General features: G+C 35.9%; 1 non-coding gene across 1 annotated transcript; it reads right to left on the bottom strand.

Moving 5' to 3' along the window:
• Positions 1–3,232: 3,232 nt before the first annotated feature.
• TRNAF-GAA (transfer RNA phenylalanine (anticodon GAA)) lies at positions 3,233–3,305 on the bottom strand. Its single transcript has one exon. It is a non-coding gene; the product is annotated as a tRNA-Phe (tRNA).
• Between the last annotated feature and the right edge of the window lie 3,813 nt (positions 3,306–7,118).

Genomic DNA, 7,118 nt, shown 5'->3' with positions numbered 1-7,118 from the left:
ATGACACGGTGGCATCCTACTTAGCATTTATAGGCTAGAAGCTTTGACTTTGCTAGAGCTCTCTATGTCGCTACCGAGAAGTTTGCGTTTTTCACCGATAGTGAGGTAGCAACATGCCTGAAAATGACAAACATGGCAGAGTCAAGGAAAAATGATGTCATTAGAAATTAAATAATATATGTGTGCCAGCATGTTAAGCCAGCTCAGCAATAGCAGTATCTTGGACCCACTCCCCATGCATAGAACATGTAAATGATTCTAAATCATCAGATCAAGCATAAATCGACAATACTCGCTAACTCGCTATGGAAAGATGTGCGAAAGTTATGTATAGCAAAGTGGCGAGTTGATGACACGTGTCCTCAGTCATCCGTGGGCCTAGTTTGAAATGCCAGCATTAGAGGAAAGGTACAAATGGAGTTATTTTATTGGGTTGATCGCCAGTGTGTTAAGAGGAAATGTGAGTCAACACAGTTTTCATTCCATGATCATAGGAGTTTCCAAAAATTGATGGCGCAAATTAAAAGGAAGTATGGTGCCACTTTATTTTGTGCATTTACGATGAATGAAAGCTTCGTGTGTGAAAAAAATAGAGTATAATATAGGAGATTTCATCACTTCCAGTCTCACTCAAACAAAGATTTTGCATTTTCTGAGCACAAGAGCTTGTTGATTGTATTGTGTTAGGCCTGGTAAAGATGTGAAGCGATTCCTCATTTGTTTGAGAGCAATTGCAGAGTTCAAAGAAGAACAAGTCTGGCAAGTCAAGCAAGTATTCACATACAACCTCTATAGCATTCTAGTTCCTATTATTATGATCAAGATGCCTCCTAAGAAAGCATTTTCTAGGAAAATTAATTATATGGATAGAAATGTCCATGATGATTTGCTAGAATTACTCCCAAAATCCACCACCGAGCCTGCACAAGTCAAAAGGTTAATTTCTTTAAACCCTAGGCTTAATATTGTTGATGACAAGGGGAACTAGGTTAGGGACACAACAACTACGCAAACTAGTCTTGTCTTGTTTAAAAAGTGGTTTTCAGAGAGGAATTTGTTTGCCCCACATGCTAACGTATGGAATTTTGACTTGGGAAAGCTAGTAGTCCCAAGTGTTTTCATGGATTATGATTTGCTTGAAGCCATTGCCAAGAATTATGACCAAGCTATTAGGGTGGTAAGAAGAAATGATGGTGTGCCTTTAATCTTGATTAGTCCTAAAGAAATTAGAGAGGTTTTTCACCTAGAACCATTGTCAGATTACCATATGCCAATAAATCTGGCAGAACTAGAAAATGAATACAAAGCAAAGAAGGATGTGATTAGGGGAGGTGCACTGAGGGCACACATTGGTACAATAGGAACTTTATCAGTAATTATCGCAGCCTCTAGGGAACCTTTTAAGAAGAATCTTTTCACTTCCCAGGCTATAGAAATATACAGAACCCTGTGTCGTGTTTTTGGTGAGGATGAGCAGGATTTCATGCCCATTGGCCTTATGTATATGATGGTTCAGATTGCTTCTTTTGGTGTAGATGTTATCTTTGATTTTGCCTCCTTTTTGGCTGAGGAAATTCATACTAGTTTAGTTGGAATTGCGAAAGGCAAAGTGGAGAAAACTTTTGGCCACTATTCTCTATTGATGCATATGTTCTTGTTCAAGGGGGTGACATATTTTGGTAATGAGATGGAATTAAATAGAGAAGAGAATGGGGAAGCACTGCTAGTCTACTTGTGGAGTGCGGATATGACCTAGGATGCAAATAATGCCAGTTTTGTCAGATTCGATAAGTATTTTTCTTCTAAATTGATATGCCTCATATTAAGAGACAATCCCAGAATCCCTAAGGTATTAATGGACCTCCTCAGACCTATGGACAAACCCCATAACTTGAAAGTTTCACATAATTGGGGAGATATCATTCCTTACCCTGTTTCTCCAGTTTTTAGAATCTATGGTTTTAAAGGGAGTCCTCATGCCTTGCCTTACCAAGTACCTTTCAAGGTAGGAATGGTTGAAGTTTTGTGGCAATTAGGAGGAGTAGAAGAAATGTTTCTGTTGAAAAGGCAACTAGGGTCAATTTTCCCTACATGTACAGTGGTCCGTCAGTTTGTGATTACCAAAGGGGGTTGGCTCTTTTTGCATAAGATTTTGGATCAGTATATGATGGTTGTCTCCCATCCCCATTTATGTGATTCTGAAGGATTTTTTAATCAAACTTTGAGGCATAGAATTAAGCTAGAACAGGTCAAACATGATTCATATTATCCAAAGGACATTATAAGGAATGAATTCTCATTGCAAGAGCAGGAAACTAAAAAGGAAAAATGGAGAGTTTATTCCCAGGTCCTAGAATTCATTCATTGTTTTGATTAGAAATATAGTCCATGACGTATACAGGTCTCAGTGGAGCCATTTTGCAAATGATTTCTCATGGATTAATTGGCGCTGCACTTTTTTTTTCTTAGTAGGAACAAGTTATGATAGGATACGTACTCTTTTTCTTGATGAATTGGGAGGAATCACTATATCAATTCCTAAAATCTTTACTATGTTCAGTAGCTTTTCAATGGCTTCTCTTGCATTGCCAGGAATGAGTGGTTTTGTAGCAGAATTTATGATATTTTTGGGCATAATTACTAATCATAATTATTCTTCAACCTTTCGGATCATTATTACTGCAATAGCGGCAATTGGAATGATATTAACTCCCATTTATTTGTTATCTATGTTATGTCAAATGTTTTATGGATATAAGGTTTTTAATGTCCCCAATCCTTATTTTAAAGATTTAGGACCACGCGAACTTTTTATTTTGATCTGCCTCTTTCTACCAATTATAGGTATTGGTCTTTACCCCGATCTAGTCCTATTTTTATATAGTGCTAAGGTAGAAGCTATTTTTTCTAAATCTTTATATTAATCAAAATCATTTATATATAGAATCTTCCAGAGGAATTGGAAACTATAAACTATATAATAGTTTCTATTTATTTCTATCTTTATGAGAAGATATTAATACGAATGAAATAGAGAAAATTGCTCTCTAGTTCGAGTTATTTCAAGTAGTTTTTATCCCCTTTGAAATAACTTGGACGAACTCCCTATTAATTCAATAACATAGAATTACTGATGACTATTCGTAAATAATCAATATTATTTATTTTTAATATTTAAATAAATATAAAATAAGGTCTACTTATCCTTTTTCATACTTATACAAAGTGTATATGCCAGAAACCAAATTTGAACTAGTGACAAAAGGATTTTCAGTCCTTTGCTCTACCAATTGAGCTATCCTGGCTGTAAAAAGGAGAATTGAGCTTGAAGACAAGCTAATGGGAAAGTCTACCAAGCCAAGAATAACATACCCCTGTCCTCCAGTGGAACCTTTTAAATCCACCCCCTTGTAGAAATACCAGACACACCTCAAAGGCCAAAATATTACACAACTGAGGATTTTGAAGAAGAGAAAAGCAAGCTATGGGCCTTACATATAGAGCTAAATATGCAATATGAGGACAAGCTTAGAAAGGCTCTAATGTATTTAGTAGATAAAATTGAATGGCCCTTGTTTTATGATCAGTTGGCAAGAGTGACAAGTGTATGGGAGGAACTGAAAACCCATGATGAAACCCTCAAGCCTATTGTTAATAAGTGGGGAAAAAGGGAGAAAGAAATCACCCTTTTATGTCATTCAATTATAAGGTCTTCCCATGATCATATTGAAAAAGTGTATGATGTTGCTAATGACCTGTCAGATTTTGATAACAAGAGAATTGCTTTGCAACTGAAAATTGTTTCTTATTCAAGAATAAATTGAAAAATAAGGATGAATGGAGAAAAGAATTAGATGACCTGTTCTGCATAAGGATAAATAAAGTTTTAAATGAAAAGTGGCATGCTTGGTGGGCCATCACAACAGAGGAATTGGTTAAAGTTTAGTTTTTTTAATTCTTTGAGACAAGAGTTTGTTGGTTTTGAAAATGAGGCTAACTATATATTAAAGAAGCAAGATGATATCCTTCGATTCAGCTAGCCTGATGATGCACAATTTAACACCTGGATGGCAGATATTTCTCATGATGAGCAATTAAAAGAAGGCGGTACAGATGATGATGAAGAACTGAAAGGTGAGGTGTAGATCATTGACACATCAACACCAGATCTGATAGACGAAGAAGGTGAAAAAGTAATATTGCCTGTTCAAGGTGAAAGCAATGAAAATCCATAGGAAAAAATTGATTTGGAGGCACCACATGATAACCCTTCATTGGCTAGTTTGGTAGCCACGTATTCTGAAGATCTGAAATAGTAGGGGACAAATCAAAAGTTGATGATTTGTAGTAGTAATAGAAATGGGCCTACCCAAAGAGTTTTTGATGCACTTGGCATTCTGTTATGCTTGTTTTTGTCGCTTGTTATGATGTTTTATTTCTTGTTTGGAAGGACACTTGCCAATCACAATTGCCCTTTTCTTTTTGCAACTCATGTTTATATAAATGAGTTTTCAAGGCAATGTGATGGTCTGAAAACTTGTATAATTTTAGTGTTTCTCAAGAAAAGTATAGACACTTAGTCCAATAGTATGTAGTTGTTTTGAGTTTGCTTCCACTTGTACTCTCTGGTGATATTGAAATGATAGAATTAGCAAGATGTTCTAGGCTTTTCTTTGAATTCTATCGGTTATTGTATTAGTCATTCAAAAGGATAATACAAAGGGGTATTAACACTATATTTGTGTCACCAATTTCTATCTCCATTTTATGAGTTTGTTTACTCTGAAGTCACTTAAATAAGGTTTAATTGGTTGAATGCAATTTGGATAAGTTGTATGTTGGTTTTATTGTTGCTTATAATTCAAAGGATTATGGAAATGCTTCAATGAATTAGTAGGGTTTGTGAGCTTATAAAAGGGATATTTCATAAGAAGGGAAATGGGTGATTACAATTGATTTATTCATTTGCAAGTTATTTGAATTAGATCTCCTGCCAATAGTCAATTTTTTGCCCAATGGATAAGGCACTAGTCACATGAGTCAGAAATGGGCAAGGGTGAATTCTGCTGCTACATATCAAATCATTTTTTAAAAATCAAAATTATTTCATTCCATTTTGTTTAAAGTTACAAATGCTGCTTACCACTCATTTACATATAGTTTTCTGAGTCTTAGATAGCCACTAATTCCAAGAATACTTGTAAACTAATAGGAGATTTATAACTAGATCTGCTTATAGGGGATGCATATAGATTTGAGAAGCTTTTAGTGAAAATTGATAAACTATGTATATGTCTGAGGGTAAAAGATGAGAATCAAAATGAAACTAAGATAATTTCATACCACAGTTTGCATTAGAATCATCCCTAGGTATACCCACCTTGGTTTAGTAGAGCCTAAAGAGTAGAAAACCATTTTTGGTTTTGTTGAAGTTGGGTCAAAGTGGTTTATTCATGTAATTGCTACTAGGAATTAGCTAATCCTTAGATTGTGTGAGTAATTTCACTATGATATTGAGCATTTTGTTGCTTAATAGTTTTAAATACCAACAAAATGGATGGTTTTGGAGCACTCAGCATTTAATACATCATCATTCGAGATCAAATGGGTGTGTGGGATTATACGCATAGTGAATAATAAAGAAGGGAATTGAACCCTCCCTGAGGCTCACACTTGTGGAGGTCCACTTCAGTAATGGCCCTTCCTATGAAATTGATGTCTAAAACCTTTCTAATGAGATAATGTGTTATGAGCTCTTCATAAGTGGCATGGAATGTGAATCTAAGAGGCAGTTGTGCATCACCCATATCATGACTATAACTAAAGTTAAGAGCCTCTATTATTGAATTCTCTTCCTTATTTCCCATAGCAAAGGAAATGAATATGGGTGATAGGGAAGAGAATTCAATAATAAAGGCTCTTAACTTTAGTTACAATCATGATATGGGTGATGTACAACTGCCTCCTAGATTCATGTTCCATCCCACTGATGAAGAGCTCATAACACATTATCTCATTAGAAAGGTTTTAGACAACAATTTCACAGGAAGGGCCATTGCTAAAGTGGACCTCAACAAGTGTGAGCCTAAAAAAAATTTTGACCAAGCACTGGTCAAAATTTTGACCAATGCTTGGATGTTCTCGACCAATTTTGACCAATGTTTGGTCGAGAACATCCAAGCATTGGTCAAAATTTTGACCAATGCTTGGTAAAATTTGGGCCAACATGTTTGACGGTTCTTGACCAATGTTTGGTCGAGAACTACCAAGCATTAGTCAAAATTTTGACCAATGCTTGGCAGAACTTGGGCCAACATGTTTGACAATTTTCGACCAATGTATTGGTCAAAATTTCAACCAACTAGTAGGTTGGTCAAAATTTTGATGAGAAAAACTTTGACCAATGGGTTGGTCAAACTTTGGTAAAAAATTGGGTCAAAATTTCGACCAATTTTGGTCAAAAAATGGCCTCAAATGTACTAGTGCATGTAGGAAACCTACTATGTAAGAGGGCAAGTGTCATCACACAAATCACGCTCAGAGTTACCTCAGTAGTCCCTCAGGACTCCTGGGTCCCTAGTGATCCCACTATGGCCACTAGTATCCTCTCATACTAACAAGGCATACTACGGAATGCAAGGTCATAACCAAGCGTTCTCTCTACTCCCATCCTAGTCTATACTAGCACTCGAGGCATGGGCAAGAACATACAATTAACTCTTATTAAGTTCATTTAAGTTAGTATTTAGTGTAATGTTATCACTTATTAAACAACTTACAATGGGTTATCCCTAGAGCCACTTAAGGCCCCTGTCCCCCATTGCAAGCTACTTCTCGACACTACATATAGATAACCTACCCTAGGCTCAATAAAAGCACAAATCAATAATCATATAAAAATCACCTCAGCCCTATACAAGCAACTGAAAAGCATCAAAAGATAATCCACAATATTCACATTAGTTCTCCATGAGCAACTGGAAAGCACAAAAAGATAATCATAATAATCACAACAGTTCTCAACAAGCAACTGAAAAGCATCAAAGATAAATCACAAGATCTATCGGTTCTCAACGAACAACCAGAAAGTATCCCAATAATAATTTTGACCGGAGACT

Source organism: Cupressus sempervirens, chromosome 2 (genome assembly GCF_028749045.1).
Source record: "Cupressus sempervirens isolate cs-2001-9-10 chromosome 2, ASM2874904v1, whole genome shotgun sequence".
Lineage (NCBI taxonomy): Eukaryota > Viridiplantae > Streptophyta > Pinopsida > Cupressales > Cupressaceae > Cupressus > Cupressus sempervirens.
Note: the sequence above shows the minus strand (reverse complement) of the source record. Positions and strands in the feature narration are given on the sequence as shown.